The following is an 11119-nucleotide window of genomic DNA, read 5'->3' on the forward strand; positions in this document are numbered from 1 at the left end:
GGCTGTCGTTTCCACTTTGCAATCCTTTCACAATAAAACATTGAGCAGAAAGAGACACAAAATCACTTCAAGGCAGTGGGTTGTTATAGAATACAACTTGGTTCATTCCCATTGCAATTAATAAAATGACATCCGCTTTAATTCTTCAACTTTGTACCTTTTAACAACTCTTCAAATATTTGAGAATCACTGCTTATCCCTGGTATTAATATATTGAGATGTATTAATATAACTGTTAGAGCCTTTAGCAAACATGACACATGAATTCTAAAGTATGTATTTGTCACAAAAAATTAGTGTTGTAGCTGTATTATTATAACACTAAAAAGCCATCAGTTTTAAATGTTCAGAGCACCAAATATAGACCAGATTGAAAAACAGTTCAAACAAGCATACAACTTCAGCTGTGAAGTGTTTAAAATTTTCCATTCTGTATGTTTAAGATAATGCAAACATTGTTTGAAGCCATTTGGCAAAAAAAAGAAAGAAACACAGAAAGACTTGAATTGCAGTATTGTGATTAAAAATGTTACTGTTAGTTTGTTTATTTAAGGGAATGTTTGGATTCCTTCCAAATGTTTTAAACCTGACAGGAGCAAAGCTTTAAAATATTCAGGATCTGTTTTCATTTAAAAATAGTTGCTGAGAGATTTCCCAAATAAAGGTTTGTCAGTGAAATCAGAAAACGTTTTCAACTCTTAAAAGAACTTGCGACCTCATAAAATCGCTTTTGGTTCAATAAGATGAAAGTAATAATAAGGAAAATTACCTTTTCAGTTACACAGAATTTCAACAATAATACACACACACACACACTAACAAAACCAATAAAGCAGCATCTCGTGAAGTCTCACAGGCGCTATGATTGCACAACACTGAAGACAAGAGACACTTTTGGACAAAAACAAGTTGCAACATGGAGAAAGAATTCAATAAAACTACGATCAACTTTAGCCAAAATGTGTTTATAAGTGCTGCTTACTTGTAAGAAAGTTCGACTTGATTAATTTCTCTCAGAATATAAAAATGGTACTTGTATCATTTGTGACAAAATTTTAAAACAATTGCAGATAAGCCACTGCGTGTCTATTATTATGTGAAAAATCCTATTTTTTTTCTTTAAAACCTTTTTAACCTTTTCGCATTAAGCCGTAACATTACTCTCTCGTCAGTGAGACACTGTCCGTCACGTTCAGGCTGAAACCAGGTAATGTTAGTGTGACAAAAGAGCCACAGGTGTATTGCAGCGATGCTTAATGTTGTTACGTAAGATAGCTAATTACTCATTTAGGAGTAACAAAGTAAGCTAAGAACACATCTAACAGAACAGATCACTGTGCTGTGAAGTGTAAATAATAAACCTTATATTGCTTTCAAAGTACAACCGGACTGGCCACAGCACATCTGAAGACGGAGGAGCTCTGATCACTGCTTCAGAGTCAGGTACAGATGTAAGACTGCAGTTTAAAACCTTTTTATAAATGATACTGGTTCGCAGATTTTAAAGGGCTCCTAATTCTTCAAGCAGTTCAGGCACAAAAAGCTACAGATGGCTTGTTTCTCAGAAAAAGAGAAATCCCCCCCTATCTCAGCCAAGCTCCCCTCATGTGGAGAGTGGTATGTTTGTTGACTAGTCTGCACGGTGCACCTGGCTGGTTTGCATAATTTTGTAATTTCCAAAATCACAGATTAGAGTCCATGTCAGATAATTAACGAGACACTTTGTGCTATCGGGTTAACGTAACACTTTTTTAGGTGTGAAGCCTGAATCAGATTTCATTCAAGTCTCAAGCAGCTGCGCTGGGTTAAAAGGTAATTTCAGAGACAGTTAACCTTCCTCAGTGTTTGCCTCAACATGAAGAATTTGTTGGCCCAAAAAGCAATTTTTAACACATTATCACCAGGAAAAAAGATGCATTGAAGCAAATATTTTTTCTGAAGGGTTTATCAACAAACCATAATGGCTGTTTGTCATGAAGATAAAATGGCTTAGCACGTCTTCTAGTGTAATCTCAGCTGGCACAGCTGGAGCAGGTCTCCAGTGCACATGCTCTATGAACCCATAAACGAGGAATCATGAGGCATCCCACCGAGGCTCTCTACACATATAGTATGCAGTCAGGAAGAAACCTTCATGGGAGCGAATGGGAAACCATATCAAGGCAATCTAATGGGCAATATCCATCCAAGCGTTCTTTGTCAAAATTTTAGACCCCCGTGGTCTACAATGTGTCTGTAGTGTAGGTTCCTGCGATTAAAATTCTGATTTTAGAGATTGATGTCACACAAACTGAAAAATAAAAACAATTTTAAAGACGAGGTTTCTTATTTAATAAAAATGACCAGCAGTTTGAAAATAATATTGATACTGTGTAACTGAAGCAAAGGGAATTTTATGCAAGATTAAATCATAGTGGTGAACAAAAATACCAAAATTCAATTGCTCTGAACAAAATATCTTATTACATATTGACCATCTCCTTATGATTATCAAGTGTATCTGCTCGATAATTTTTATGATTTTTTTTTTGATGATTGTAATGTAATTCTACTGATGTTTTTATTATGTAAAGCACTTTGAATGCCTTGCTGCTAAAATGTGCTATACAAATAAATTTTTACTTTACTTTACTTTAGATTGTTATGTGATGATTGAAATGTAACTGTGACTCCCAAAAAGAAATTTGTTATTGAATAAATATTAAAGTTATCAAAGCATCCAAAATGCTGCTGCCAGAGTTCTGATCAGAGTTAGAAGCAGAGATCATATTTCTCCAGTTTTAGCTTCGCTCCTTTGGCTTCTAGTCAAATTTGTAAAATAATTTAAATTCTTGCTTCTAACATACAAATCTCTCAACAACCAAGCTCCATCTCATATTACAGATTTTATTGTTCTGTATTTTCCTAACAGAGCACTTCGCTCTCAGGCTGCAGGTTTACTTGTGGTTCCTAGTTTCTAAAAGTAGAACAGGAGGCAGAGCTTTCAGTTCTCAGACTCCTCTTTTGTGGAATCAACTTCCTGTTTCTGTCCATGAGGCTGACACTCTGTCTACTTTTAAGGCTTTCCTTTTTGATAAATCCTATAGTTAGGGTTGGCTTGGGTTTCCTGAGTTATCCTTTAGTTCTGCTGCTATAGGCTCAGACTGCTGGAGGACAAACTGACCACATTTCCTCACTCAGCTGCTGTGTTTCCTCTCTACTCTCCATGTTAGTACAAGCAGTTATTGCTGCCATTAATCCTTGCTTTTTTTTGTTTTCTTCCCATAGAAACTACAGCTGGACCAATCTTTCCTGTCCTCTCAAAACCCAGCCAGTTGAAGCAGATGGCCGCTCATCCTGAACCTGGTTCTGGTTCTGCTGGAGGTTTTCTCCTGTTGAAAGAAAGTCGTTCTTTTCCACTGTGCTGTTCAAGTTGAGGGAATGCAACAAACTATATATTTGATGCAACCTTCGGGTTTCTTTAGATAGATAACTGTCATAATGTGCTTTATGTCAATGTATTGTATTATAACTGGAACAAATTGACTAATAAGATTTTAATCTGGATCTGTTTTAGACTGAATTGAATTTATGATTTGAAGTTCTTATTATTTGTTTTGTTTTGGGGCGTGAGATGATTTTTGTTGTCAGCTGGCTTTTTATAAATAAACTGAATAAAATCAGTTAATCGTGAATATGCTACACAGCCAAAGCTGCTTTCTTCCCCCTTCTCCATCAGAACTGTGCTAGCATATACCAGCACACAACAAGGGATTAATTCAGTAATGTCTTACTTATTGGAAACCATTTCCACAATTTTTTTTTTCTTCAAAAACTGCAACTGGATCCTGCATATTTTTGCCAGGAATGAGATGTCAGGATGTTTGTGACAGTCTGTTACAGCTTTTGTGGAAGTCTCTGACAGGTACTGTGTACTTCTGAAAATATTTCCTTTGACACCGATTCGGTTTGAAGACAGGCAAGTTCAGCTGAGATAATGCAAGTTCACAATGCTGAAGACGTAGAAGTCCAACAAGTTGTGATTTCTTTTGGAAGACTGTGTCAACATTGGTAAGTTGGAACTTTATTTTTTTTTTTCCTCAGTGCATTTTGCGAATCTGTGCATAAAGACACCAGACTGTTTTACCTGCTGTGTGCATTATTACAGATCCCCCATTTGACATTTTCATGAAAAATTATTTATGTTTGCACTTGATGACTTGATGATTGGGGATGCTGCATCTGTTTGTTGGTCTCATTGTAAAGATTGATTGTGACCACAGGGAATGGCATTCAGACGCACATCTGTCTAATGTTTGTACAAAGCATAATATGTATATTTTAGACCAAATATCCTCACCTTCTCTTATTGTTGGGGATTAAAGCCAGTAGGCTCTGGTTTATAGGAGCTGCCATGTTGTATTTTTGGAACCTGTGCATGTCTGACTTTAAGTCCCCCCTACTTCCCCCACACATAAGAAAAATCAAATATTTGAACATACAACAGCAAGGTAAGAACTACCAAGGGCAAAGTCCCATTTGTTTATGTAGAGGAAGCTGGACTTAAAACTTGTCCTATATGATTTTACCGTTGTAATTTAGCTTTTCTGGGTTTGATATAGTCCCAAGTGTTTAGCTTTATTGTTCTCTACTAATTATTTTCCTTCTTCCTCCATCTCACACAATATACCATAAGCAGGTTGTGCAACAATAATAACTGTCCTTGTGAAACACAGTGACTGCCAAGCAGTACGTACTAACCTGAATTAAACAAAACATACAATCAAAAATTTTCCCTTGAGGATTCTTTTGTATTTGAGTTATTCGAGTCACTCAGTGAATAGTTTCTGAGCTGGATAAAAACAAATGCACATCTATGTCAGTTTCTCATAACAATAAAAACAAACAAAAAAAGAATAGATATGATTTCCAGCTTGTCATTTGCTGAAAATTATTACTTTTTTTAAATGGTTTTCTAACTCTTTTTTATGATTATTTCCAAATGTGTGTAATGAGTACCTCTACAGAAAGCTCTCATTTGTGTACTTTTTTTGTGTAAATTTATTCAATGTGGGAAAAATATTACGGGGAAGGAAATAAAACTATGTTAGTTGAGCTAAACTGACTGATGACATTCTTATGAACTTGGCACAGTTAGTACTGTGCACCATAAACACAATGTCTGCCTTTGTGTATGTGTGTGTGTGTGTGCATGTGTGTGTGTTATATGGTAGCTGCTGTTATCAAGTGAATTCCATTTACCAATCCCCTTATACCACCTTTTATCAATTGAGCAATGGTGTGAACGTGAGAAACGACTGTTCAACCATCATTAAAGCGAAGATTATCCATGTGTTATCTCCTCTTGTGTAATAATGTCTGATTTACTGCAAAAATGTATTAATCATCTCACTGAGGCACTGAGCTAATTATGCTGTAACATATGTAATACATGAAACTGCAAGCACGAGATCCGCAATTCGTGGAATCAGTGATATTTCAGCCACTCTCAGTGATTCTGACTGGAGACAATTAAAAGGATGAAGTAATTCCAATGCATTTATGTGTCTGAGTCGCTCTTCATAGCTGTAAAAACTGAAAGATTTTAAATGCAAAAAGCCAAAGGCTGTCTAACTGGGACACAGATGCATGAGGCTAAACCAAAATCTGGTATCTATAAAAGTGTAAAAGTTCAAATTTGAGGGGTGTTTTCTAGGTTAAACTGGCTAAAATGACATGTCTGGCTGCATTCACGCCACCTGCCAAGCGTCTTTTTGAGCCTCAGACTGAAAAAGTGTAAAAGGCACCACATTGGGAAACAACAAAGCCTCCTATGAAGTCGGAAATGTGCTCAATCTTAAAACCACATGTTGAGTTTAATACTAATCAAGTTAATTCACAAGCACTTTATTCAAATAGACACAGTGGGGGAGTTAAGAACCAAAATAAAAGCCTCACTCTCTTGAAAGCCCTACGCTTACAAAAGATAATAAATGCCATTTTAAAAAACATATTTTTGTGAATTTTTTTAACAATATCTACTAAATCTAAACAATGAGCATGTACTCAATATTTTCCAACAGATAAAATGGTGGCTTTAAATCAGCCCTAATGAAAATAACACTTTAAAAATTTGAAGAGTGTTGCTGGTGGCGAGACAACCACCAAATATTCTCACCCAGCTCTGTAGTCCTACTCAGCTAAGAAATGTTCAGTAATTATTTTTCATTTTCTGTCCTGCAAATCTACAACGTGCATTCAGTCTCTGTGGTTCAATCAACCTCATTTCCAGCACCAATAAGCAGCTGTTTTCATTGAAAAAAAGCTCCGATAAACCCGATGTGTGCTATCAGCCTGGCACAAAGTGACTCTAACAAGTGCAATACATTTCGCCGGGGAGCTACTGCAGTCCAAAACAATCATTAAAATGCGTGCGTACCGGACCTACTTCATTAAGTAGCTGGAGGCACATCTCTGGAAATAAATGTTCATATTGCAGCAGGTCTGCTGTAGTTCTTAATAAGCAATTGTTTCCCACCATGTTCACCATCCCGCTGTAAGCTCATTCTTTTAGGCGAGGGGGAGCGACTTTGACATTAATTTATTTCCCAAAACTTTTAGTTGTAATTAGTGACGGCTACATAACCGGCCTTGAGCCCTTAAATTGATCTGCGCAAGCAAGCCACGCAGACATTCGACTCTTAAGTCAGTAAAAAACAATAACTATTATTATTGTCTAATCATTTTATAAACATTTCCGCTGACTCGAGCCATTGAATAGCATTCACTTATTCAGAATATGCCTGGTCAATACTAAACCACCGAGACCTTCAGACATTGTTTTGCACCTGACTTTCTGTCAATACAGGTCAATAAAAGTCATAAAGTTGCATTTACCCTTTAACACTGGGATCCGTTAAACAAATATTGCTACCAATAATGGAATTCGATCAGCATGCGAACAAGATAACGCTGTTTGCATTGAGTAAAAATAATGATACAATAAAAACACGCTGTAAAAACAATGTAAGACAATAACTTTGCATTAATTCAAAGCCATTTATTAAAAGTAAAGAAATTCAAGGGCCTTGTCTGGTTTCTGCATCTGCAACAAGAGGCTTTGTGGATAAACTGTTTTGACAAATGTGAAAGTTTAAAATAGAAACACAAAATGCAAATTCATACTCAAGATGCATAGATGGCAATTTCTTGGTTAGAGGCCTATTATGCTCGTCAAGTTTCGAAATCCACCATGAAACCACCTCTAAAGAAGGATAAAGATTATCCTGATTTTCAGCATCAAAACTATCTCCTTCTGAGTCATTAAAAACACTGATACAAGTTCTGAGACTGAGTAAAGGTACCTTTTTATTATTAAATCCAAACGGGAGCTTTGAGTATATCATTTATCAGGTTTAAAACCCCATTTTATTCCTGATTTATTTCAATCCGATTACTTAAATCTTTTCCATAAGGTTTTGAAAGACTGTGCTGGAAGTGGATAACACCTTAAAAATCTGAAGCAGATGGAAACACTTTAAAACCATAAAAAATTCAATAATGCATGTGTGCACCAGATATACCAAATTAGTCACAGACACATGTGCAGGTCAAACCACTGACTAAGTGTCAGTGTTCACTGTAAATGTGATAAACATAATAATTTTTTTTTTAAGAATATAAATTCAGTATATTTTGAGGTTGTTATACCAAGTAAAAATTCGGTTTATAGCTACAACACTGCTCTATTTTTTTTAAACTTGTGGTTTTTTTTACTTTGTTTCTGTTTTCTTTTTCACATTCTAACAAAAAATGCTGAAATTCCCCTGCCGTGCCACTAGGTGGCGAGAATGTCCACATTAACAACATATTAAAATACAGGCAAAGAGAAACGTTTGTTTGGTTTTCGCTGTTTTCTCAGTCGAACAACGTCTGTGTTGGCGAAGCATAGATGGATTGTGTTTTTGCCGAAGCTGCTGAATTTTTCAGTCGACCAGAAGTTATCGGGGCTATATTTGAATAGACACGCTGACCAGGCGGACTGATTCACTGCAACAAACTAAACAAACAGTGTCATGCAAATGTTAAGAGGCTTACTCTTAGCTAATGAAGTGTTCTTTCACATCAATATGCCATTTTTAAGAGAGTGTTGTGTTATAAGCTAAAAAAATAAAAAATGAACACCTCTTTGGCTAGCCAGTAGCCTAGCCGAGATAAAGACCTTTGCCTCTTTCTCCATGCTCTGTTCTCAGTGACTGAAGTCACAGCTGATAAAGTAAAACTAATGATAACTAACAGAACATCACTTCATAGCTGACTGGGCCATTCCTTAAAGGTAGTGCTGTTTTTAAAGACGCTTTTGCAACAAGCTACAAGAGTTGGAGTAGCTATCGGTCTGATAAACAGCCAACTGCAGGCTCACTACAGAAGCTAATTAACTAGCTAATATCAGCTTGTCAGGCTCCCAGTGTTGCTTTACAAAGAGCAAAACAACAGAAAAATAGTAATATTAGACACAATAAGAACTTTTACTTTAGAACTACGAATAAACTGGTGTTTATTCTGTATGTTTGCTGAGGTCATTCACCTTAGTGTATCCTAAAAAAACACACAATGTTTTAAAACAAGCAGCTGGATCTCTGGCATTTTAGCTGCCACTGATTTTGAATTCAATCTCAATGCTTGTGATTAAATTAGGATATCAACCTTAATTTTAAAATATTAAATGACAACAGATTGGCAATCAGTGTCATGAGTCCATGAATTGATTTTAGACAGTCTGTCAACACATTCATCTGAGTTCTGCCACTCTCACTGTGTATCTGTGCATGAAAACTAAAATATCTTTATAAAAATATCATACTGGAAATCATATTATTATTATTATATGATTTGTAATATTAATTAGGCAAAAGTAACTGTAGAAGTTTCATTTCAGCCTACATTACATCAACTAATACATTTAGTTTTATTTGAAACTTTTGTTTTCTTACAGTAATACTATAACATTTTTGTTCAAGGTCATCCCATCTCATACCAGACCATGCCTATTTAGACATATCTTCAATTGCTTCTGAAACTGGACGTGGCAAATCACATTTTGCATAGGAATTTTAATCCTCTCAGTATGTAAAACACTGCAATTCTTTTGAGGCATAAAGTTATACCACTGCATCAATAAAACGCTTCCTCCATGGTCATCTTCATTATATAACCATCAGTTAAAAACCTGTATAAGTCACCCCCTACTTAATATCACTATGGCTCACTAACTCATTAAACGAGACCACCAACTGTGTTTTGATTAAATGATTAAATAGCACACGTTTATAAGAGGCTTTTGGGTTATTAACTTCTGTCTCACACTGCAACATCACACATTGCTATACAGAAGATTAGCGGGGGTCAAATGACTCATTATCATATGTCACTCAGTGCTTTTTATGGGTAATTGCAAGGGAAGGGAAAACGCAAACCCTCATTTTCATCTTCTCGAGTCGCATGTGAGTGACATTTGACCTGCCGCTGTAAGTAAGAAGAAAGCAGCCGTGAGGGCAGGCCGTCAGCTTTTACTTTTCCCCCGACAGAGGCAGAGAGAGCAACTTTGATTTGCTGGTCACCGAGGGACACGCGGGACCGAATTCCGCTTTTTGCACAGAGATCGTGTGAAGCAACAAACCACGAGCAAAGTATCGCTGAGCGGATGACAGGTAAAGGTCACGCGAGAGGCTTTGCAGCTGAATGGCTGTTAATGTTGCCGGTAGAACACAAAACCTTGAATTAATTTCAAACTAATAGCACTAACCTTTTTTTTAATGATAAGGGGATTAAACGATGTAGCTCTTATCTTAAAATATGGCAATACCTCTTTCAAGACAAATACTGCCAGAATGCAGGTCAGGAAGGTCCTTTTTCCACCCAGGAGTTATTTTGGCTTTTTTAAGCATCTTTATAATTATTTTTCATGAGCCTCGAGTGGCAATCATGTTTTAATACTCCCACCTAAAGTATCATATAAAGGTAAAGAAAAAGAGGACAGAATCTGAGACCTATCTTAGCATTTCTGACTCAAATTTGATTTTTTTCTAAATACCAATTTTTAGGGATTTTTATATTCATTGTTTATCTTATGACTATATGACCTGCAATTCTTTCATTCAGTAGTTTTTATGACACTTTTCTATTTTTAACTCTGTCATTGGTTACACTTTATGGTTTAAGCACTACCTTTTGCAGAACATTATTTTTTATCCTCTCTCTCGCTGGAAGGTTGCAGTTTTGTCCCTTTTGGGTTTTAAATTCAACTGGATTGAAAGAAAAACAACAAAAACTTAAACCTCAAGAAACAGAAACATAAAGTCACCTTAAAGATCCCATAGCAATAATATTATCACACACATTAACTTCAGGTATAGCTATTTTACTGATGAGTTATTGTTTTCTTTAAGAATTTGCCACAGTAAATAAGTGAAATTAACCGTTTCAAAGGGTTAAACATGCCTCATGTTTTTTTCATGAGAAGAAGACTTCTGCATGACTGCTCTCTGAATCTACATCGCAGGCATATGTAGATTTTGGACTAATTTTGGACTCAGACATAAATTTAAAGCACAAAAGCTTGGTGTAGCACCTTTCACAGCCTCTTCTTTGTAAGAATTCTCTGAAATGGTTTCACGGCAGATGAGCTTAAAGCAGGGCTTTTGTTGCAAACCCACATCTACTCAAAGACATTAACGTGACCTAAAGGTGTAATCCAAATAATCTAGAGTGTCGTCTTGTTAAAGGGGAGGGTGGTGGTAGGAAGCGCATTTGGTGCGAGAAATTAAGCAGAGAAACAGATAAACCCAGCCTCAGTCATGACGACAGAGACGAGCCTTTTGGAGACAATAGCTTCTAAAAGACTCTACCTGCTCTGCCAACAGCAGCACTGGTTCAGTGAGCAGCTCAGTCAGATGCTTCTCGACACATCATTTCAAGGCTTCGTCATCGCAAAGCCCCAAAAAAGGGACTCCGTATATGTTATGCATCACATCACTGAGAAGTTTTTATTTCTACTCCTATCCTATTAAGCTTTGTTTCGGTGACTGGTTAATATGGCGGACTGTGCGAGGGATGGAAATCTTACAGCCTGGCGGGGGGG

At 36.5% G+C, this 11119-nt stretch overlaps 1 protein-coding gene across 1 annotated transcript in view; it reads right to left on the bottom strand.

The window, feature by feature from the left end:
- The window catches only part of grin2ab (glutamate receptor, ionotropic, N-methyl D-aspartate 2A, b), a 118697-nt gene that overhangs the window by 105937 nt on the left and 1641 nt on the right, over positions 1-11119 (bottom strand). The window lies entirely within an intron of this gene.

This window comes from Kryptolebias marmoratus, linkage group LG3, assembly GCF_001649575.2.
Source record: "Kryptolebias marmoratus isolate JLee-2015 linkage group LG3, ASM164957v2, whole genome shotgun sequence".
In the NCBI taxonomy this organism is placed as follows: Eukaryota; Metazoa; Chordata; class Actinopteri; order Cyprinodontiformes; family Rivulidae; genus Kryptolebias; species Kryptolebias marmoratus.